The sequence below is a fragment of the Hibiscus syriacus genome, unplaced genomic scaffold (genome assembly GCF_006381635.1).
Source record: "Hibiscus syriacus cultivar Baekdansim isolate YM2019G1 unplaced genomic scaffold, ASM638163v2 tig00117048_pilon, whole genome shotgun sequence".
NCBI lineage: Eukaryota > Viridiplantae > Streptophyta > Magnoliopsida > Malvales > Malvaceae > Hibiscus > Hibiscus syriacus.
The window spans coordinates 1,460,607-1,485,835 of record NW_024063538.1 but is presented as its reverse complement, the minus strand read 5'-3'; the positions used below and the strand labels follow the sequence as shown (position 1 = coordinate 1,485,835).

The 25,229-nt window shown below is 36.8% G+C and overlaps 1 pseudogene; it reads left to right on the top strand.

Annotated features, from left to right (window-relative positions):
* The first annotated feature begins 18,576 nt into the window (after positions 1-18,576).
* On the top strand, positions 18,577-24,594 carry LOC120197341 (annotated as a pseudogene).
* The last annotated feature ends 635 nt before the right edge of the window (positions 24,595-25,229 follow it).

The following is a 25,229-nucleotide window of genomic DNA, read 5'->3' as shown; positions in this document are numbered from 1 at the left end:
ATTATCTCTCTCGGTGTACCAAACCTGGAAAAATACAATTCTTTAGAAATTGAACAGTAGTTTTAGCATCGTTGTTGCGAGTGGCCTTAGCCTCCACCCACTTCGAAACATAATCAACCGCAAGAATTATATAACAATTGCCAAAAGAAGAAACAAATGGACCCATATAGTCAAGTCCCCAAACATCAAATATTTCGTATATATGTATAGGATTAAGGGGCATTTCGTTTTTTCGACTCAAATTACCTGCACGTTGACAATTATCACAAGTTTTGCAGAACAAGTAGGCATCACGGAAAATATGAGGCCAAAAGAATCCGCATTCCAAGACTTTATGAGCAGTTCGTTTCGGTCTAAAGTGTCCACCACACGAATAAGAATGACAAAAATTTAAGATTGAGCTTACCTCGCTTTCAGGAACACATCGACGAATTACCTGGTCTGAACAATGCTTCCAAAGATATGGATCATCCCAAATGAAGAAACGAGATTCTCTCTTAACGCGGTTTACTTCGGCTCTCGTTAAATCAGATGGTACCTTCCCTGTAGCTAAGTAATTAACTATATCTGCGAACCAAGGTATTGATGTTTGCGCCATCATCAAGATTTCCTCCGGGAATTCTTCACGAATGGGAGAATCAACCGTAGTGATTGGAAGCCGGCTTAAGTGATCGGCTACTAAGTTCTCACATCCTTTCTTGTCCTTGATTTCCAAATCAAACTCTTGGAGGAGCAAGATCCAACGGATTAGTCGTGGTTTCGCCTCCTTTTTGCTGAGCAAGTACTTCAAGGCTGCATGATCGGAGAAAACAATAACTTTAGTGCCAATAAGATATGATCGAAATTTATCTAATGCAAAAATAATGGCAAGTAATTCTTTTTCGGTTGTTGAATAATTTCGTTGTGCGGAATCCAAGGTGCGAGATGCATAAGCGATAATGTGAGGTTCTTTCCCGATCTTTTGTCCGAGCACAGCCCCAATGCTTCCATCCGAAGCATCACACATAATCTCGAAGGGAAAGTCCCAATTTGGCGGTTGGACTATGGGTGCCGACACTAACTTTTCCTTCAATACGTCGAACGATTGTTGGCATTTTTGGTCAAAATTGAAGATTTTATCCTTCTGTAATAGCTCGCACAATGGTTGCGCCACTTTAGAGAAGTCCTTAATGAATCTACGGTAAAAACATGCATGACCAAGGAAAGAACGAATTTCCCTCACCGAAGTGGGGTAAGGAAGTGAACGTATGATATCCGTTTTCGCCTTATCTACCGCAATACCTTTGGACAAAACAATATGTCCTAGAATCAAACCTTTATCAACCATAAAGTGACACTTTTCATAATTCAAAACAAGGTTAAATTCTAGGCACCGACGCAACACATTTTTCAAATTTAATAGACATTCCTTGAATGAATTACCGTAAACAGTGAAGTCGTCCATGAAGACCTCAATACCTTTCTCAACAAAATCAGAAAAAATACTAATCATACACCTTTGGAATGTGGCAGGTGCATTGCAAAGTCCGAAAGGCATACGTCGGTAGGCGAAGGTACCAAAGGGGCACGTGAATGTCATTTTTTCTTGATCTTCAGGTTCTACTGGAATTTGAAAGAAACCTGAAAATCCATCAAGACAACAATAATGAGATTTACCGGCTAATCGTTCTATCATTTGATCTATAAATGGAAGAGGAAAATGGTCTTTCCGAGTTAACGAATTCAACTTCCTGTAATCGATGCAGACTCTCCACCCATTTTGAACTCGTGTTGGTATAAGTTCTCCTTCAAATTTTCAACCACAGTAACTCCAGTTTTTTTAGGAACTACATGTACCGGACTTACCCACTTGCTATCCGAAATTGGATATATATAATATCTGCATCTAGGAGTTTTTGTATCTCATTTTTTACCACTTCCATCATTGGTGGATTCAACCGGCGTTGACCCTCACGTGTTGGTTTTGCGCCTTCTTCGGTTTTAATTTTGTGCATACAAGTAGATGGACTCAAACCTTTTATGTAAGCGATGGTCCATCCTATAGCCCCTTTATTTTGGCGCAAAACCGTGATCAAGTCTTTTTCCTCCTCCTCGGATAACCCTTTTGATATGATTACTGGTAGAGTGTTGTTTGGTCCGAGGAAGGCGTATTTCAAGTGGTCAGGCAACTGTTTAAGTTCAACTTCGGGTGCCTGCAGAACGGAAGGTAAGATTTTAGAAGAAATCAAATTCAATTCTGTATGATCATAATTCACGTTCTCATCATGACCCTCCAACTCCCTGCATATATCAAAAGAGAAATTAGTTTTTAAAAATTCGTCAGCCAAAGGATCAATTGAGTCGACAGAATTTAAACTTTCCACTTTATCAGGATATCTCATTGCGTTATATACGTCAAATTTAACGATCTCACCGTCAAACTCTATAGTTAAAATTTCGCTTCTCACGTTAATTTTTGTGTGTGCAGTGCTCAGGAAAAGACGCCCCAAAAGAATATCGGACGATGTGTTCGTGCGTTCATTCTCCATGTCAATTATATAAAAATCGGCGGGAAATATCAAGTCGTTTACTTCCACCAATACATTCTCCAAGAGTCCTTCAGGATAGATTACTGATCTGTCGGCAAGCTGTATCGAAATCTTTATATCCTTCAAAGGATTGTTAGTGACCATTTTATAGACAGATAGAGGCATTACATTAATTGATGCACCAAGGTCACACATAGCTCGTTTAATCTCAACCTTACCAATTTTACAAGGGATTGCAAACATACCTTGGTCCTTCAGTTTGGGTGGTAACTTTCGTTGGAAAACGGCTGAGACGTTCGCTCCTAAGCTTACTTTCTTGACTCTGGTAAGCTTCCTCTTTGTCGTACAGAGATCCTTCAAAAATCGGGCATACCTTGGAACTTTTTGGATAACCTCAAGGAGAGGTATATTAACCTCCACTTTCCGAAGTACGTCTAATATTTCCTTTTCTTCGGTTTTTTTATCCTTTTTAACTAACCTTGATGGAAAAGGTGGTGGCACGTCATAGGGAGATGGCGTCGGATCGTCCACTTGTTCTTCTTCATTCTTATTCTGGGATCCTACGTCATTGGTCTTCTTTTCTTTTTGGACTGCTTGGTCCGATGGGATAGATGGCGCTACTACTGTACCACCCCAAAGGGTGATGGCGCTAACGTTTTCCCTCGGATTCACTTCAGTTTGAGACGGAAGTTTACCTTGTAACTCTAATCTCCCAACGATTTGAGCCAGTTGGCTCAATTGCTTGTCCATCTCTTGGAAGTGGGCTTCAGTTCGAGTCTGGAATTTCTCCTGGGATAGTGCTAACCTTTCGACAATCGATTCTAGTGATGTCCTCTGCGGCTGTTGTTGTGGTGGAGGTCTCGCTTGATAGCTTTGATTCGGTCTCGGGTTCTGCGCATAACTGAAGTTCAGGTGATCCCTCCATGCTGGGTTGTATGTATTACCGTAAGGATTATAAGCTTTTTGGGGAGGTCTCGGGAAGTTTCTGACTACGTTGACTTGAGCTGTTGCATCGTCTTGAATCAGTGGACAACCGTATGTTGGATGATCAGGCAATGCACATATTCCACATACTCGGTTTTGTCCTGTCTTTCCTGCAACAAGAGAGTTTACGACTTTAGTTAACTTATCTATTTTACTTTCCAAGGAAGATGAACTTATCTCATGAACCCTTCGAGAAGGTTCATTATTTGCGCGGAACTGTTGGGAATTTGCAGCCATCGTCGATATTAAGTCTCTAGCCTCGGTAGGAGTCATATTCACCAGGGCTCCACCGCTAGCAGCATCGGTCATCTTCATTTCCAGGGGAGAAAATCCTTCATAGAAGTATTGAATGAGTGTTTGTTCGGATGTTGTGGGTAACTAGAACACAACTTCTTAAACCGCTCCCAGTAGTCGTAGAGCGACTCTCCATCAAGTTGCTTGATTCCAAGTATTCTCCTTCATAGTTCACTTACTTTTGCCGCAGGGAAAAACCTGTCAAGAAAAAGACGAGTCATATTAGCCCATGTAGTAACAGAATTAGGAGGAAGATAAAATAACCACTCCTTAGCCGAGTCGGCTAAGGAAAAAGGGAAAGCTCTAAGTTTTATTTGGTCCTCGATTACTCCCTATGGTGTCATGCTAGAGCAGACCATATGAAATTCTTTGAGATGTTCGTGTGGATCCTCGTTTGGCAATCCGCGGAATGTAGGGAGGAGATGAATAAGGCCAGTTTTTAATTGGTATGGAGTTTCGCCTTGGGGAAGATCAATGCACATAGGCCCTTGTTCAGTGGGTGCCGGGCTAACTCCCGAATAGTAGGTTCGGCCATCGGATTTGTATTACCTGAATTTGATCTTTCTTCTGGATCTAATTGTTGTCTCCTTCTTTCCCGAAGTGTCTATGCGTGGAGTCTCCAAGCTTCAGCTTCGATCTCCGGGTTGTACTCCACTAATGTGCCCGGATTAGTCCTGGTCATAAATCAAAAACAAACAAAAATTAGTAACTTTGGCGAAGTCCCCAGCAACGGCGCCAATTTGACAACTGTCGTTTTGTTGTCAAAATAATTCCTTATTCTCAATCAATAAATTAAGGAAATACGTAGCAAGGAGAAGTAAGGGTCGATTCCACAGGGACTTAGAAAATTATAAATTTCTGTCTGAATTATTTATGCCAGGCGTGAAACAGTAAAAATTGGGGGGATTTTAATAAAAGATAATAAAGTGATTAAATAAAAGTAATTAAAATAAAAATAAGAAGGTGAAGATTGTGAATAAATACGGTAAAAGTAGCCTCAAGCTTGGCTTTGATTTAATTTCCTTTAGATCATCGAATAAGATTTTCTCTTCGGGATTCACGTCGGTTACTTTGTCTACAAGGGCTATCCTTGTGACTCTATCTTGTATACCGAATACCCAAGGCAATCTTTGATTCCGGCTTCGGTAGTTGATTCTAACAACATCTATTGTCGTAGATCAAATACCGTTTAAGTTCGTGGCGACCGACTCGGATTGTTGTTTCTATAACCGTCAATTCCGATCTCAAATCCCTCTTGGCGAAGCTATCTCGCCAAGTGTGTTCCCAGGAATTCGAATTGCTTTCTATAAGCCGAATCTTCCTCCCACACATTTAATCGCAACAACTTCTTGACCAAAGTCAATCTTCAATTTTGAAAACTGTTTTGATTTTGAAAAATAAGCGCAGAGATTAAGAGAGAGATTCCGAAGATATTAAGGGACCGTTTCAATTCTCCCGTTGGAATTGAATCATCGCGACAGCTCTCGGCTTATGAAAAGTTTAGCTAAGCATGACAAAAGTCATACTTAGCATAAAAATAAAACTTGAAAATAAAGAAAAATAAAAAAAAGAACTTGAAAAGGAAAAGAAAAAACTTTTATAAAAACTAGAGAGAAAAGAAGAATGTATTATGAATGATGAGTTTAGGCTTACCCCAAGTGGGTATTTATAGCCTCTCAAAGCCTAAAGGATAAACAAAGAAAATAATAAAATAATTTAAATTTCGAATAATATTATTTGTATTTTAATTTTAAATTTTGAATACTATAATTTGTATTTTAAAAACATTTATTAAACATTTAATGTTAAATTTGAATAAAAAATAACATTAAAAATATTGGCAGCAACCATGAAACATTTAAATAACATAACTAAATTACGTAAATTTCTTAAATATAACTATTTAAATAACATTAAAATACAACTGGATCATCGATGTCGTCTTCTCGAATGAGTTCCACATGGTGGTGGTTGTCTATTTCGCGGAGGATTTCTTCGTGGAACTTGTTCTTCAGTCTCCTCATCTTCACTATCATCATCATCAGCATTTTCTTCATTTGGCGTAGATGACGCTGAAGGGCCTGTATAAAATAACGACCCTGGAGCAGTGCTAGTAACCATCCCACCGCTCCCCGGGAACTATGAAAACTGTGGAAACATTGGCATCGATGTCTGTGATCCAGATGGAGATTGAAGTGTCTGAGGAGAAGCACCACCACCCAAATAAGATGCATATGAATCATATGATGGATCATTAAACATAGCCGTATATGCACCTCCATATGGTATAAAACCCTGCGGGCTAGGCATGTAACCTGGCGGGCTAGGAATGTAATCCTGCGGGCTAGGAATGTAACCGTGCGGAGATGACATATGAACTGGTGGGCTTGGCATATACCCCTGAGGAGATGGCATCTGAAGTGGAGGGTTGGGCATGTACCATTGTGGCATCGGTGGATAAGGATGTTGTGGTGGGACTGATGCAGAACCGGTAGCACCTTCTCTCCGTCCATACGTCGGAGGACGATGATATTGAGACGGTTGACGTCTTTCTCGGCGCCTAGGAATGCTAACCCCTTGTGCTTCCGCCGAAAGTAGAAACGGCTTCCCATTTTCATTAAACCAGTCCATATAGTTATCAGTAACCATATGACCAGTTTTAGCGTAATATTGTCGAGGGGCCAACTGTGCATACCGGTTCTCCCAAAGCGCAATCCAATCTCTGTGTCTCACCACTCAGTTAACATCTTTCTTTCCTCGTCTATCTATGTTATGCACGTCGTCTAAATTCCTAGGTGCTCCAAGAATATATTGCGTACAACCATACTGACGGAGCACACGATCAACTGGATGCCACTCAATAATAGCATAACATATAAGAGGTATAACCGATATCCAAACCTCTAATGACCCACCAAGGTGGGGTGGGATGCAAGCCTTCACTTCATCGCTCGCATAAGGTATCCATTGAAACTGAAATATAAATATACAATTCAAATAAATAAAATATTCTAATTATATCTAACATTTTAAATTAAAATATTAATATTTAAACAGGTGTAAAAACATACCTCAGACCTAGCTTTTGTATCAATAAATAGACGAATTTCCTCTAACCCAGTAGGTATACTTCTATGGTTCTTTCTTTTCATCGACCACCTATGAATATAATATAAACTAAATATCACCCTATTAATTAAAAATATTTAAATCAAAATTTAGTTCGATAATTACCTCAACAATAAGGGGAATACGTATGGTTCATTCACGATCGGGCATAAGAAAGGCATGCGAAACCACGCCCATGATTGCAGAAGCATGAGACATCCACCGATAGCAGTTTTCTTATAATTCGTCGCCCGACACATTTCTCTAAAGAGAAATGCCAAAACTGCAGCGCCCCAACTATATCTTCCAGCTTCATCAAAATCGATCAGATGCCACAACCACATACAATGCACCTGGTTGTGAGATTTTCCGGGCATCAATATTCCTCCAATTATTCGTAGAATATATGCCCGAGCACATGCCTTTGCTTGATCCTCTGAAGAATTTTCATTTAAAACCTCAAAATTAGCTTTCAACCAAGATAAAGCTATTCTACCTCCATTAAACTCTGGCGGAGCAGCTCCAAGATAATCAATGCACATTGACTGCCAATCACCATCCGCCATACCACACATCATATTTCCGTCGACGGGAAGCCCCAGATGCATAAAGACATCCTCCAATGTAATTGTAGTCTCTCCACATGGAAGGTGAAAAGTGTATGTCTCGGGCCTCCACCTCTCAATCAATGCAAAAATTAGGACAAGTTCGAGTTTGCAACCGCCAATGATTGTTGCAATATATTCGAACCCGGCAAAAGCCAAAAATGGTAAAATATGTTCTAGTGTCGGTATACGTGGATTTTTAATAAATGTCTCTAAAATACAATCAGTATCCTAAATAATATGCATTATAAAAAATTAAAATTAATATAAATTCATAATAAATTTAAATTAAACATAACAATAAATATTAACATTAATTATAAAAAAAATATTACCATATCGCTAAAATGTCTAGAGATATGGTCAGTATCCAATCGCAGCAGCATTTCACTTTCCATTATAACTGTAGACAAAAAATAATAATTAACACAAAAAATAATTAATTAATAAATTTAAATAAATATTAATTATATAAATATTATTTTAATAAAAAAATAATATTTATATAATTATATTAATATAAAATATAATAACTATTTAAAAAAAATAACTGAAAAATAAATTTCTTACCACTAATAATAAATTTAAAACTCAAAGATTTAGAGAATTTGAGTTATATAAGAAATGAGAAGAAGATTTTGGTGTGAAGAATGAGGGGGTTGAGGGGGTTTATATAGGGGAGGAGGAGGGGTAGTTGGAAAAAAATCGGATGGGTATTTAAGACATTTAATGAAATGCGCGTCTTTCGGAGATGCGTCTTTCACACGTGGTAACTGAATCAGCAAAATAAAGGTAAAGCGCATCCCGGGGATGCGCCTTTCACACGTGACATCTAACTCAGCGTAAAACCAGGTAAATCGCATCCCTGGGGATGCGCCTTTCGTCACCTCAGCCGAAAGGGTATCACTTCAGAAATATAGAACAAACGGTGTTAAAAAGAAAGATATTCGATTAAAGGGTGTCAGTTTGATCAAATCGCCCCCAATCCACCATTATTGCTTTTGCTTTATTCCTTAGCTAACCATTTCTTATCTCGTTGCAAGTCTTTCAAGAAGATCAAAGAAACCCCACTCATTAATAGTATTTGTTTTTTTTTTCATTGAATTGTTCTGCAAGTTGAATTGTTTTGTCAGAATTTTGTTTTGTGATCTTTTAATTTATTTATGTTGTTTTAGTAGTTTGGGTAATTTCTTGGTTGGTTTACGGAGTTTATCTGGATTGTAATGCCGTCGGGAACGTAGTTTCGTCTGATAAAATGCAGCTCCCAGCTACTCCTCCTGCTGCAGCTGGAGTTGGTTGTGTCGGTGGTGGCGGAGGAGATGCTGCCTTGGGAGGAGAAATCCAGCAGCACCATCACCGGAAATGGTTCCCCGACGAGCGTGATGGGTTTATCCATTGGTTGCGTGGGGAATTCGCAGCGGCGAATGCCATGATTGACTTGCTTTGTCACCATCTCCGTGAGGTGGGGGAGGTTGGTGAGTATGAAGTCGTCATTGCTTCCATTCAGCAAAGGAGATATACTTGGAATCCCGTGCTTCATATGCAATAATACTTTCCGGTCGCCGATGTCTCGTACACCCTCCAACAGGCGGCGTGGAGGCGGAGACAACGGCTTTATGATCAAGGGAATGTTGGGGGAAAGGAGTATAAAAGATCAACCTTTGGGTTCAAGGGGCACAGGGTAGAGCTAGTGGCTAAAGAATTGCAGAATTCTATAGCGGATTGTGATGTGAATTCGACTGTTTCTTCTTCTCCGGAGATAGAGTGACTGTGAAATGCGTGGATCTTAAGTCGAGTGGTGAGTTGGGGAATGTGGAGGATAAAACAGGTTAACTTCATGCTTCTTTCTTTTATCTGTTTTGCCTTATATTGTGGTGAAGCATGAATTTGTTAATTAATATTGAATAATACCTTGGCTTGTTGTGGAGGTAATCTAATTTTTCGTATTATCGAAAGGATTTGGGTGTTGAATGTTGGTATTGTTGACTTAGGAACTGTTTACTAGCTTGTTTGTAACCAACACTCCTGTTGGACATTTCTGGAGACAATTCGCTGATACGACTCTTCGAGGATCTTGAACATACCCGTTTTTCTATATCCTAAGGATTTTGGTTGTTGATATCATTGACATAGGAATTGTTTACTACCTTATCCATAACCGACACACATATTCATTTTTTGGACATATACCTACATATATCTGACACGATCACTCGAGTTTCAAGTATATAGATTGTCATGTGTCTGTCTGTCTCGGATTAGGCATATTATTGGAAGCAAGAAAGCTACCTTTTTGTTCTTTGATAAAATTTCTATCCGGCGTAGGAGATTGAAGTAATTTTGAACATGTATCTATATACGATACTCTCACTTGAGTTTGAGTAACATTAACACAGGCTACCATATTTGCTTCTTTCTTGGATTAGGCATATCATTCTAAACAAGAAAGTAGCCTTTTGTGTTCTTTGGTAAAATTTCTATTGAGCGTAGGAGTTTAAAATCAAGCTTTCTTGTTTCGAAATCACTATCATAGTCTTTATTCCCCTTTTAATCTGATTATGTATAAGTTTGACATGATGGGTTGCTTTTAGATCTTGGATGTTTATTAAAGTGAAAACTATACTATGTACGAGTATCGGTAGCCGTACATTTAGTTGTTGTTAGCATATGTCGGAACGGATGGAACTCAGGCATATCTCTGCTTGATTGGCGTTGTCTAGGAACACTTATGATTATTGCTTACAATAAAGATTTTGTTTCATTACTTTTAGGTAATATAAGAAGATTCTCTTAATGTCGTTGTCATGAATAGCTATTTTCAGTTACAATTTTTGTTTGCAACTTGTTTATTTGTTGACTTTTATAGGTTCAATTGATACGCATACATTTGAGAGTTCCTGAGTTTGGTTGGACCTCGCAGAAGGTCTTTCATTTACTAAGTTTTCTGGTGAATGAGGGTTCATATCTGACAATTGTCGTTTTGTTGTCAAAATAATTCCTTATTCTCAATCAATAAATTAAGGAAATGCGTAACAAGGAGAAGTAAGGGTCGATTCCACAGGGACTTAGAAAATTATAAATTTCTGTCTGAATTATCTATGCCAGGCGTGAAACAGTAAAAATTGGGGGGATTTTAATAAAAGATAATAAAGTGATTAAATAAAAGTAATTAAAATAAAAATAAGAAGGTGAAAATTGTGAATAAATACGGTAAAAGTAGCCTCAAGCTTGGCTTTGATTCAATTTCCTTTAGATCATCGAATAAGATTTTCTCTTCGGGATTCACGTCGGTTACTTTGTCTACAAGGGCTATCCTTGTGACTCTATCTTGTATACCGAATACCCAAGGCAATCTTTGATTCCGGCTTCGGTAGTTGATTCTAACAACATCTATTGTCGTAGATCAAATATCGTTTAAGTTCGTGGCGACCGACTCGGATTGTTGTTTCTATAACCGTCAATTCCGATCTCAAATCCCTCTTGGCGAAGCTATCTCGCCAAGTGTGTTCCCAGGAAGTCGAATTGCTTTCTATAAGCCGAATCTTCCTCCCACACGTTTAATCGCAACAACTTCTTGACCAAAGTCAATCTTCAATTTTGAAAACTGTTTTGATTTTGAAAAATAAGCGCAGAGATTGAGAGAGAGATTCCGAAGATATTAAGGGACAGTTTCAATTCTCCCGTTGGAATTGAATCATCGCGACAGCTCTCGGCTTATGAAAAGTTTAGCTAAGCATGACAAAAGTCATACTTAGCATAAAAATAAAACTTGAAAATAAAGAAAAATAAAAAAAAGAACTTGAAAAGGAAAAGAGAAAACTTTTATAAAAACTAGAGAGAAAAGAAGAATGTATTATGAATGATGAGTTTAGGCTTACCCCAAGTGGGTATTTATAGCCTCTCAAAGCTTAAAGGATAAACAAAGAAAATAATAAAATAATACAAAAGATAATTGTTTTTAAATTTAAATTCAAACTTAAACTAGTCTCCTAATGCAACTCTGATCGTCAATCTTCCAGAAGGCGTGCAGACGAAGTATCATAGAAACCGCTGCTGACTGGACCTTCTAGAAACTGCCATGTCAGACCGCGTCGTGCCCAGAGTCGTGCCCATGTCTCCAGCCGTGACCAAATAATAAAAAAATACAGAATTCGCCCGTTTTATCACCAATTCTGGAAAGTAAGGACCTGCACGAAAATAAACATAACACAACCAAATCAGCAGCAATAACTTCACAAAATCGAAGAAATAACGAACAAATATTAACGATTCTGAACACTCATCAATATCTGAACTTTTTTTATCACTTTTTTTTTTCATTTACATTGATTTGTCTATTTATCATGGTTTTATTTGTATGACAGTTCGTGGGCTAGTCTTTGTTTTCAGGCGGAATGTGCAAGGCTTGCATCCAGAGGTTTGTTTTTTTATGTTCTCGGGCTTGATTTATTCACAATTTGTTTCTTAAGGTTGCTTGCTTGCATTTTTGTTAGATTGTTCAACATATCTTGCTGGACATGCCATGTCTAGCCTTCTTCACGACATATGCTGTTGGAAATCCTTAAATTAAGGAGATTTTCAACCTTAGTTCTAGGAATTTCCTTGTAAATATTAGCCATAATCTATTTACTGATTTTTAGGGATAGGCTTATTATTAGAGATTATTTCCTTGTAAATATTAGAGATTATTTCCTTTTTTATTTATTTCTGCTATGTTAAAAAGGGTGTACTCCTATTCGAAGAAATAAAAGACTTTTCTTCTTCCTAAATCTGTTCATGGTATCAAAGCCATAGGATTCATTCGATCTTACTCATTTGTCTCTCATCTCTCTTCCTAAACATTTTTTTCTCTCTCATGGGTGATATCAATGAAACCCTCTCTAATTCCGGTTCAAATATGCCATGGTGTAGCCACTATAACCGGGTTGGACATATCAAGGAGAAATGCTTTAAACTCCATGGTTATCCTGGAAAAAATCAGAAAGAAAACAAGGCAGCAATGATATCTACTACTGAAGAAGATGCCCAGGATGTTCGACTAACCAAAACTCAACTTGAGGCTCTTCATAAACTCCTCTGGACTCCTACAACCATTGGATCACTAGTTATTCAAGGTACTGCCTTAAATACTGCACATGAACCAATCTGGATACTAGATTCGGGTGCATCCAACCACATGACAGGTAATCTAAGTTTGTTTCACACATATTTACCTTGTCATGATCATTCTCGGATTCGCATAACTGATGGATCTTACTCCCCGGTGGCTGGAATTGGAATGATCAGACTTACTGAAAATTTTTCCATTGATAAAGTTCTATATGTTCCAAATATTTCTTGTAATTTACTCTCAATTAGCAAGCTTACCAAGGATGAGAAAGTACTTGTTAAATTTTCTGCTTTCGGTTGTGTGGTTCAGGAACAGGAATTGGGGAAGATGATTGTCACTTCTAAAGTTGATGATGGCTTATATATTTGGAATAAAAACAGTTCACAAGAAGGGATGGCCTTATCTACATCGAAAGAAGAATCTATCATGCTATGGCTCCGTAGACTAGGACACCGTAATTTTATGTACTTGAAGAAATTGTTTCCTCTACTATTTCTAAATCAGAAAATAAGTTCCTTGAATTGTGAAGTTTGCCAACTGTTTAAACATACTCGTGTCCCTTATCCTTTGAAACCTTATTTTCAATCTCAACCTTTCTCTTTAATCCACAGTGATCTATGGGGAGCCAGTCGAGTAAAAAATGTCACAGGGATCAGGTGGTTCATAACATTCATTGATGACCACACTAGAGTTTGTCGGGTCTATCCTCTCAAAGAAAAAACCGAAGTCTCTTGAGTCTTCCAAAGTTTTCATTCAATGATTCGAACTCAGTTCAATTCCAAAATTCATACCCTTAGAACTGATAATGGGAGAGAGTACTTTAATTCTATCCTAAGCCCTTATCTTTCTGAGCAAGGAATCATACATCAGAGTTCTTGTCCTGACACCCCTCAACAAAATGGGGTTTTTGAGAGGAAAAACAACACATTGTAGCCGTGGATATTCTCGAGGAAAAACAACAAGAAAAAACTCAGCAGTTTCGTGTCTATTCTCGGAAACATCAGCTGCCAGAAACTAAAACAGCAGTGCCAATGCCATCTTTATCCGAGGACTATCCTGAGGAAGAAGTCTCACCTCCTTCGCCTTCCATCTATCTTCCAATTGCAATCAGAAAGGGCACGAGAAGCTGTACTCAACATCCCATTTCTCGGTTTGTATCTTATGGGAACTTGTCTAAATCCTACAATGCCTTTATTTTTAATATTGGCTCTGTAGAAACTCCAAAGAACATAGAAGAGGCTCTTAAGTCAACCAAATGGAAGCAAGTCGTGTTGGAAGAAATAAAGGCTCTTGAAGACAATGGAACGTGAGAAATATCTAAACTACCTACTGGAAAGAAGACCGTGGGTTGTAAGTGGATTTTCACTATGAAAGTTAAACCATATGGGAGCATTGATCGATACAAGGCTATACTTGTGGCCAGGGGTTTCACTCAAACATATGGGTTGGACTACGAGGAAACATTTGCACCAGTGGCCAAACTAAATACTATTCGAGTGCTCTTCTCAATTGCTGTCAATTTAGATTGGCCTTTGATCCAATTGGATGTAAAGAATGCTTTTCTCAATGGAGAATTAAACGAAGAAGTCTACATGGATTTTCCGCCCGGATTCGAAGGAAGCAAGGGCCAGGTATGCAAGTTGAAGAAGTCTTTGTATGGACTAAAACAATCCCCCAGGGCTTGGTTTAATCGTTTTGCCAAAGCCATGACGAGTAGATAGTATATTCAAGGTCAAGCTGATCACACTTTATTCTACAAACTCTCGGCTAATGGGAAGTGTTGTATTCTCATTGTATACGTTGATGACATAATATTGACAAGAGATGACTCTATTGAAATTGAAAGACTAAAAGAATTCTTAAGTCTTGAGTTTCAACTTAAAGACTTGGGGAATCTTAGATATTTTCTTGGAATGGAGATAGCAAGGTCAAAGGCAGGTATTTCAATCTCTCAAAGAAAGTATGTTCTTGATCTACTTTCTGAAGTCGGACTGTTGGGTTGCAAACCAGCCGAGACTCCCATGGAACCCAACCTTAAATTAGGAACTGATAAGGATGGAGAAGAGGTAGACTGGGGGACATATCAAAGGTTAGTGGGAAAACTTATCTATCTTTCTCATACTCGTCCAGACATAGCGTTTGGAGTAAGTGTTATTAGTCAATTTATGCATGCTCCTAGGGATAAACATTTGGAAGCTGCTTACAGGATATTGAGATACTTAAAAGGGACTCCGGGTAAGGGGTTGCATTTCAAGAAAAATGTAAATCGAAGCATAGAAGTCTACACTGATGCAGACTGGGCAGGTGCTATTAATGACAGGCTCTCCACAAGTGGTTATTGTAGCTATGTTTGGGGTAATCTTGTGACATGGAGGAGTAAAAAGCAGTCGGTTGTGGCACGCAGCAGTGCTGAAGCTGAGTATCGAGCTCTGTCCCAAGGCATATGTGAAGGAATGTGGCTACAACGGCTAATGGGAGAACTAAAATTATCCTATTCAACACCTATAATATTGAACTGTGACAACCAGGCAGCAGTTAATATAGCTCACAAGGTAAACCCGAACCGAACTGTTTTACTCGGTTCGTGTCGGTTTTTCGATTTTCTCGATTTCGTTGCTCAGCCCTACGCACAAGGCATTGGTGTCTTTATTCATTCATACGTCATATAAACCTCTAATATGTTAAAAATGTCGTCTTCCATCAGAAATTTCTTGGCGTTGGTTGTTATGTCATACTCTGAAGTTCCTTCTCATAGCTATTGCCTCCAAGAAGTCGAGTATTCTATTGCCAATAGGGATTTGAGTTTGACACCTATTCTATAGTCTCAGTTGTCAATATGCTAAAATGATAAATGAAATTGCTTTTGCTTTATGCATCACCCTAATATTTCTTTTCCTTTTTGACTGTACTCTTGTCAACTGTTAGTCATGATTTAAGACACTACGTCTAACATGCTTTAGCAATGAAGTCAGGTAGTTTGTAGTGCTTCAGTATTCCATTCCTGGTAGCTCTTTGTTAATTTAGTGATTAGTGGCTCTGACCTGTACCAATTGTTTTTTAATTTTTTTATTTCACATTACCTTTAACCTGGTTGGAATTTCTTATTAATTTATCTTGCTTAATTTACATGTCAAGCTATATTCAATAAGACTCTGACCTGTGCACACTGCGCATTTACGTTTTCACAATAGCTTCCTTTTTCTTATTACTTTACACAGTTTCTTCTGTTAGAATATGCCAACAAGCTACCCTGATGCTGGCCTCTATAAATCATGGTCAGATGAAAAAAAAATTGTTAGATAGGTTAGAATATAATATTTCCTTTACCAGAACAGTGTCTAGTATGTAAATGGTACTTTTTGTAGATTTTAGTAGCAAATTGGACGTACAGTGTAGCATTTTTTCATCCTAGCACATTCAGTTTCAGCCTTGTTGGAAAGTGTGGCATACTTGATTTTCTTTGGAAGTGTGACTTCTGATGAGGGAATTGATTTCAGATAGCAATGTGGCTGGTATTATGGTGGAAGTATATCCCAGTTTTGGTCATTATATCAAAGATGTTCTTTGCAGGTAAGTATTTGTTGTATCCTTAGTAGATTTAATAATTAACAGCATTGAGTAAGTATGCTCTCTAAATTCATTATAGATAATCACTTGGTAAATTGGAATGCTTTATAGATAGCAATCACATGGTATTTTGTTTCGATAATGAATGGAAGTTTTTGATCCTGACTTATATAAATGGGCAGGTGTGTAACCCTCGTACTTTTATCATTATTTGCAAATTAGGTTTAATAATGTTACCTATGAGTGTGGATGATGATATTTTATTCATGTCTTTCTAACTTTTTCCCCATCATCTCCACTTGCTTTTAGTTGCTTTAGTCATTTTGGTTGAACATGTATACAAATAAGGCTATTATTATTTTTCTTGGGCAGTTGGTGGAGATATTACCTTCAACTTTGGTCCTTTTCATTTTGCGGAAGTTGCCACCAAGACGAGGTATTACCCAGTATCATCCGATACACTGATCTTCACAGGTTGACGATGACACGACGCAAGAACCAATCATAGTAATGATTTTCAACATGGCTTCTGTATCCTGTAAAAAATCAGACAAAGCAAAATAGGTACATGAATTCTACAACTTTTTTAAGCCGTTGAAAATAAGGAAGGTTGTAGATTCTGATGATAAAACAATACCATTTTGCAAGAGCTTGCGACAAATATGTATCTATGTATGTAAAGATGTTGTGGAATACATAGATGAAACTGAGACATGCATAAATATGAGACATACCGCATAGACATGATTTATAGGTTTCTTTAGGAAGGTTGATGTGTGTTGATGCTCGATATTGCAGAATCGATGTATAGAGATGAGTTGAAAGATGGAAGATGAAATTTATTTTTACTAAAAAAAACAGAGGATTGAGATTTCAATTGTTGGCATTTTGAACAATATATAAGAGCCAAGCTCATGAAGGTTTGACTTGTTGATACAACAAAAACCTACCATTCTAAGCCTCTTTGATCTGAACCAAACTCTACTTTGCTTGGCCAGCCCCTTAGAATTTTGACTGAAAAGAAAAATCTTTTTGAAGGCCGTCTTCCAACACACACTGCTCATCAGCAGCAGACCATTAGATATCCAACTCAAAGCCTGGATCAAAGAAGGGGAGGTGGTCCCTGGCAAGCCCATGGACGGCGGAACAAGGAGCGAAATCATCTCAGACAATGTCATTGAGGAAAAAATTCACAAGTAATGGTAAGATTTAAGTCAATTTAAAAAGTTGGTAATTTTTTCAAAAAATGATTAATTTTTTATAAGTTATTATAATAACGTAGTGATTATTTTTAATAGTATGATAATTATTTTATAATTTTTAGAATTTTACTGATCAAAACAGTAATTGTCCAATGATTTTTTATGTATTTCATCTATATTTCTTTTGTATTATATACTAATGGATAATAGTGTACGCGAGTACTTTTCTGCATAAGCTACCTTAATCCACCCACCATCAAACCATGTGTCTTGGTTATTTAATACGTATGGGGTACCGTTTGCGAAAAACAAAACACTGTTATCAATATACCGAACAGTAATTATATTTTAATTGTAAGAAATTATTTGTTTATGTTTACTAATTTGTCTAAAATTACTGACAACTCATGCAGAGAGAAAACAAGCCTCCGGTATTGGTTCAGAGAACTGGAGCGGAGCTCCTACAACGACGACTCGTGTCGCTTCATCGAGTGACTCAGCTCCTGCTGCCAGGTTTTTACAACAAAAGTCTGGTATCGAGTGGCGTCAGTCCGATGCAATGGGATAAGTGTAGCTTGATGGCAAGGCAAACATTTGACCGAGAAATCCACTAACTTGTTGCCCAAGTTTGGCCGAATTTTTAGTATTCAAGTTAATGAAGCGAAGCAAAGTAAAATTCGAGTCTCAAAGCAAAAGCATAATTTTCATCCTTGGTAAAGAATCACCGAATTTGCGATGGAATTCTTGTTGTCTAAGCAATTTTACATAATTGTAATAAATATGATCGAATCAATAAACAATAATTAAACCTATTATTTCCAAATATTACTGATCATTACCTGATTTAACAAATTTAGTTGTTCAGGACTTAAACTTTAAAATTTGAAAAATATTGGAATAGAAATTATCAAATTATAATATAGGGGCTGAATACGTAATTTTAGAAATGGTAATGGAGTATTAGAATTTGACCAAATAATAAATCCAAATATGATAATAATAATTGAGACGACCAGTACCCAGGGAGCATGACGTCATATTCCATGACATCATCAAAACATTCTAATTCTAATATTAACCAAACAAACCAAAGCATAGAATCTCAAAATCCTTCCCTTCCATCTTTACTTGAATATAAATTTCTTGTCGCCACAATTTCATCTTATCTCTATGCTTTCAGTTCTTTGATTTTCATCCTCCAAAATCTCGCAAACCTTGTTGATTCTATTTTCAAATTCTGGTAATTTCTTTCATTGTCTTCTTAATTCTCTTACCGTCTAATTTTTTATTGTTCTAATGATTTCTTTCAACCATTTTCTTTCTTTGTGACCTTGAATCTTCCCATAATTCGTTCTGATATCTCTCTCTTTCCAAGTCTGGTAAGTCCCTCTCCTTTTACTATGATTGATTTTTCTCTGTTTTTCAAAATTTTTATGATATTGTTTTTTGTGTTCTGATCTCTTTGAGTTCTTTTCTTTCTCTGCGTTTTGGTTCTTCTCGTAATTCTTCTACTTCAATATCTCTTTCTCAGTTTGGTGAGTTTTTCCATCTTTTCTATTTTCCTCTGTTATAATTGATTATCGCTGTATTTTTTTCTTTTCAATTCATATTGGCTGACTGTTTCTTTTTTTTGTTATATTTTTTATTTGAGTTTGAAAGTGCTTTTATATTTTCTTTAACGCCATTTGAATTTTACCATCAAATTTATTAGTGAGAGGCTCATAGCTGATAGCTATATAGAGAAAATTAATATTTTATTCGGATATATATATATATATATAACAGAAGCTGTAATTTATAATGTATGTCATTTCAGATATAGACATTATATATGTTTCTTAAATGTATAATTTAAAATTACATAAAATGTAAAGATTTTATTTAATTAGGAAAAAGGGTGAGGGTATACAAAAATAAGATTCAGAGCCTAATATTAATTATTAAAATGGTATCCTTTTATCAATAAATTATACATTTGATTAATGAAAGGTCATATTTTTAAATTTAAATGTGTTAAATATACAAATAAAGTTAAACACAATCGTAAAATACATAAAATATAAAGATTTTATTTATCTATTGATAAGAAAAAAGGGTGAGGTTATCCAAAAATTAGATTAAGAGCTTAATATTAATCATGATGAAAATGATATCCTTTTATTAATAAAATATAAACTTGATTAATGAAAGATCAATTTTTTAAATTTAAATGTGTTAAATATACAAATAAAGTTAAACACAATCGTAAATTATATACAAAGTCAAATATTTAAATACTATAATATGTATAATTATTGATTCAAAGTAAAAAAGTTCAAATAACGATTATAGTTAATAGTATATAACTATAAACTTGATTTAGTTTTGACTAATAGAATTTAAGCTAAAGATAATTATGAATGATTGGTTGAATGAAATATTAGTATATGGTCTTTATTTGAAATGATATTGGAATATCAAAGATAATTGAATTTTGAATGTGAAAATAGAGTTGGAAGGAGAATGGGTAAGACAATTAAGCTGTTCGGGTTTGGTTCAGCCGTGACAGTGGAGGAAGTGAAGCACTTCCTGGAGAATTACACCGGTGAAGGAAGCGTGGAAACGGTGAAAGTAGGGCAAGTGAAGGCGGAAGAGCACACGCCAAAGTCCAGTTAAAAAACGAGGATGATGTCGAAAGAATCTTGTCATGGACTGCTAGCCAAGCACTATGGCACAACGATTCTTATTTGAGAGCATGGCCGATGAAACACAACATTATCCCACAACCCAAGCCCAAATTGATCTCGTCAGTATCGACGATTTGATGTTACATTTCGGTTATCCAGTTTCCAGAGACAAGTTTTCGTTCTTTGGAACCAACCTAATGTCTCTTTCAAATATGGTCCAAAAATGGACAAATTATATTTCTTTATGTCTTACAATTCAGTGGATTACAAGCTCGAATTGTTCAACGACAATGTTTGGCGGATTGTGTTGCATTATCTGCCTGATCAAACAAATAAATGTCTCGTTATTCAGGTATGTTTCAAACTAATTGCTTTAATTTGGATCCATGTTCTTTTGCCTTATGGTTGAATCTGAATAATACTTTACAAATGTTTTCGTGAATAGACTTGGATGACGTCTTTTAGAATTATGTGTTGTTAGGTAAATATTTTTTAAAAGAAGTTATATAGTAAATTTTTGAATAAGTCATATTTTAATCCTTCAACTTATTCATTTTTTCTATACTGGTACCTAAATTTTTTTTATCTGAATTTGTTTACTTTTCTGATACCGGTATTTTGTTATAAATGATTTTAATTTTTATAAATTTTACATATATATTACAATTTCTCATTATTTTATAGTGTGGGCCAAAAAATAGATACTAATTTAATAAATATACAAATTTAAGTATAAATGTAGATTAAACAAAAAACTAAGTACTAAAATAAAAATTGGATAGTTATAAAGGCTACAATCTGACTTATTCCTCGATTTTTATTTTTTCATATAAAGAATTTACGGTATATGTTCCTAAGAATGAAGTATGTAGTATATATATAATTATATTTTTTTGCTAACATTAAATATTGAATTTCTGAAAATTATTAATTTACAATTTTGATTTTATAAAGTTAAAATTTTATATTAGTTTGAATAATTGCATTGCTTAATAATAGTGTTATTATTTTTAAAAATATTTATTTTATTACTTTAATCTTTCAGTATAATAGTTTATATTATTTTAGATAGATTCGAATAATTTTTTTTAATAAAAAAGACAAAATTATTTAAAATGTAAACTTTTAATAAAAATAATTGCATTTTCCTACTTATTGAATTCAACATATTTTAAAACTAGAAGTAAAACTCATTAGATTTAAATAAAAAATAAATATGATTATTGACTTCATTGTATCATATATTCTAGCTATGGGAGCCCCCCGGATCTATGAGAGAGATCCATCAGCTCTGAGCACCTCAAGGGAAGTTGCAGAGGATGAACAGTGGGTTAGGGAAGTGGATTTCACACCAGGAAATTGCATTGGCCAATCTTTTGCAATATGTTTGGAGATTCCTCGATCAGTTCAACTCCCCAAGTTTGATCCCAGTTTGTTCTACAAGAAAGTAGAAGACCATTTCCTTCTCCAGGAAGGATCAACCTTTTCATCCAACACTGATCTCGTTCCCATCATAAACCCACCTGCAGCCATTCACATACCCTACAATATCTTGTTCAAAGTCAATTCTTTGGTCCAAAACGGTTTTCTTCCTCCCACGACACTCGATTCCCGGTTCTTCGAGTCTGTCGATCCCAATCGGATCGATACCGTGTTCATCGAACATGCACTGGAGAAAATGTTCAGCCTCAAAGACTGTTGCTATGAGCCTGTTAAATGGCTGAATGAACAATACAAAGAATACCGCAACAAGCCTCCTAGACCTCCCATTCTTCCTGAAGGGTTGGTAGCCGTAAGAAGAATTCAAGTGACACCTTCTAAGGTTTATTTCAGCGGTCCAGATATCAATCTCTCCAATCGTGTTCTTCGAAATTATATCAAAGATATTGACAATTTTCTTCGAGTTTCTTTTGTTGACGAGGAGCTTGGAAAGATACATTCGTCTGATTTGTCTTCCAGCACATCGGTTACTGATGGAAAGCCTACACGAATATATCAGAGGATATTGTCGACTCTCAGAAATGGTATACTTATTGGAGACAAGAAATTCGAGTTTCTTGCTTGTTCGACAAGTCAATTAAGAGAGAACTCTATTTGGATGTTTGCCTCAAAGCCTGGGCTTACTGCTGAGGGGATACGAGAGAAAATGGGTCATATCCATGTCATAAGGAATGTGGCCAAATATGCAGCCAGATTAGGCCAGTCTCTAAGTTCATCTAGGGAAACCTTGCAAGTGAGCCAGAACGAAATCGAGATAATTCCCGATATAGAAGTTAAAATCGATGATGACACTAAGTATAATTTCTCTGATGGCATTGGGAAAATATCGGCTAAACTAGCCAGGGAAGTAGCTAGGAAATGTGGATTGAGAAACACACCATCCGCGTTTCAAATTCGGTATGGCGGTTACAAAGGAGTCGTAGCTGTCGATCCATCATCTTCGGCGAAATTATCCTTGAGAGAGAGTATGCAGAAGTTTGACGCGGACTCTACAAGTCTTGATGTTTTGTCATGGAGCAAACTTCACCCTTGCTACCTTAACCGACAAATAATTATCCTTATGTCGACTCTTGGGGTCAAGGATAGTGTTTTCGAGATGAAGCAGAAAGAGTTTTTAGCTCAATTGGATGCAATTTTGGTGGATCCAGAAAAGGCAAGGGAGGCAATGGATAGGATATGCCATGGTGAACTTGTAAAAATCTTAAGAGAAATGATTCTGTGCGGTTACAAACCAGATTCTGAACCTTTCCTTTCAATGATGTTACGAACGATTCGTGCCTCAAAACTGCTCGATTTGAGGACAAGAACAAGGATTTTGATTGAGAAAGGAGGGATTCTAATGGGGTGCCTGGATGAAACCGGGACACTTGAATATGGTCAGGTTTTTGTGCAATACTCCGACTCTAAATCAAGGCAATCTTCCAATGAGACCTTATTAACATTCAACGATCGTCAATCAAATCGAAATTGCCATATCGTCGAGGGGAAGGTCTCAATTGCTAAAAACCCTTGTTTGCACCCTGGAGACCTACGGGTTCTACAGGCTGTGGATGTTGTGGTCCTGCATCACATGGTGGATTGCATTGTGTTCCCTCAAAAAGGCCCTAGGTATGACTTTCCAATACTCGAATGCACTTTTTTAAATACTTGAGGATCCGTATTTAAATATGTGTTGAACACGAATATTTTAAACTAACGAAAGAGTCCAAGGAACTTACTTTCTCGATTGCTAAATACTTGTTTTACTGATAGTGGTTACATGATCAAACAGACCCCATCCAAATGAATGCTCCGGCAGTGATCTTGATGGCGATCTGTATTTCGTTTCTTGGGATGAAGATCTCATTCCTCCCTGCAATTTTCCGCCCATGGATTATCGTGCTGAACCAACTAAGCTTTTGGATCGTGATGTCACAATGGAGGTATTTGCTCAAATCATTAACATTAATACTACCATTGCATGAAACATGTCTGCATTTCTCGGGTTTCGGGTTAGTATTCGATATAAGTGTGTATGTGTGTGTATATATATATATATTAAAATTGTCTGATACACATGCGGTATAAATCTTGAAGAATCTAAATAACTTAGTGCATACACTTGTATGTGCAGGATGTGGCAGAATATTTCACTAACTACATAATAAACGACAGCTTGGGCGTCATTTCTAATGCCCACACGGTGTTTGCCGACAAGGAGTCAGCAAAGGCAATGAGCGAGCAATGCATTGCGCTCGCCAAGCTATCGTCCAAAGCGGTTGACTTCCCTAAAACCGGCATTCCGGCCAAAATACCCAGTCGTTTACGCATCAGTGAATACCCGGATTTCATGGAAAAGCCTAACAGGTTAACCTATGAGTCCCAGTCTGTGATCGGTCGGCTCTACCGCGAGGTGAAAAGCATCGAAGCCGAGGTCAGTACTGCTAAACATTTCACCAGATCGGTAGCGAAACTTTCCTACGACCCCGACATGGAATTTGAAGGGTATCTAGCTCATGTCAACGACGCCTTGCATTACAAGCGTCTGTATGACCATAAGCTAGCTAGCCTGATGCTTAGATTCGGGGTAAAAACCGAGGCTGAAATCATCAGTGGATGCATCCTGAAACTGTCCAAATATTACGATCGAAGGGTAGATTTAGAGAACATCATTGCAGCGGTGAAATCACTGAGAAAAGAAGCAAAAGGTTGGTTCAATGAGAAGGTTAGTAGTAGCCCAGAAGATAAGTTTGCAAAAGCTTCTGCTTGGTACCATGTCACATATCACCCTAGCTTTTGGGGTTTATCCAGAGATGGGCTGATGAACAACATTTCATTAGCTTCCCTTGGTGCATACATGATAAGTTGCTTCCAATTAAGAGGGGAAATTCTTCAAAAGATCCCAAACCCCTAGAAATTCAAATCACAGGTGGGGACCTGAATTCTAATGCCAAGAAAATTAGAGGGAAATCTTCACGAGTTGCGGAATCTGTAGATATCAAATCCAAAGCTGAGGAACCCAGTGAGTCCACCTTTTGTTCTTTCATGTGAATCATTTCACCAACTTGTGTGTATGTCTTTGATTTAACGTGTTCATAAGTAATTGCTAATATCAGTTTCTTTTCTCAAATGAAATTCAATTTATTAATACATGAATAAGCTTAATCAGATTATTACAACAATTTAATCTTTATTTGTAATTAAGCTTCAACTTTGAAAGTAATATTCAATTAAACTTGAACCCAGTTTCCATCAAAGACATGCAACACCACCCAAAGCCCAACCACTCTCACCCCTCATCACAAAGAAGCAACATGGATAACTTTAAGAAGAATAAGCACATGATATTGCTACGATCAAACCCGATACAAAGTTCCGATTACATGTGGAGAAGGCAGGCGCCACTGCCGACGTCACTGTAAATGACAACACCGCAGCTAAGCAAGCTGGCCCGAAACTGATTGCATCCAATAAATGGGGAAGACGACATATTTATTGTATATCATCGTGATATTGGTATGTAATGGGATTTTATAAATAAATAAATGTTAGAGTTGAGTTTTGAAAAAGTTTGTATAAACCCTATGTGTTAGGCTAAGAAAGATAAGAATGATATGAATGAAATTGTTGGTTTTCTCTTCTTCGTTTATGTTTCTTATCTAATATTCTTATGTTTCTGCTGCATA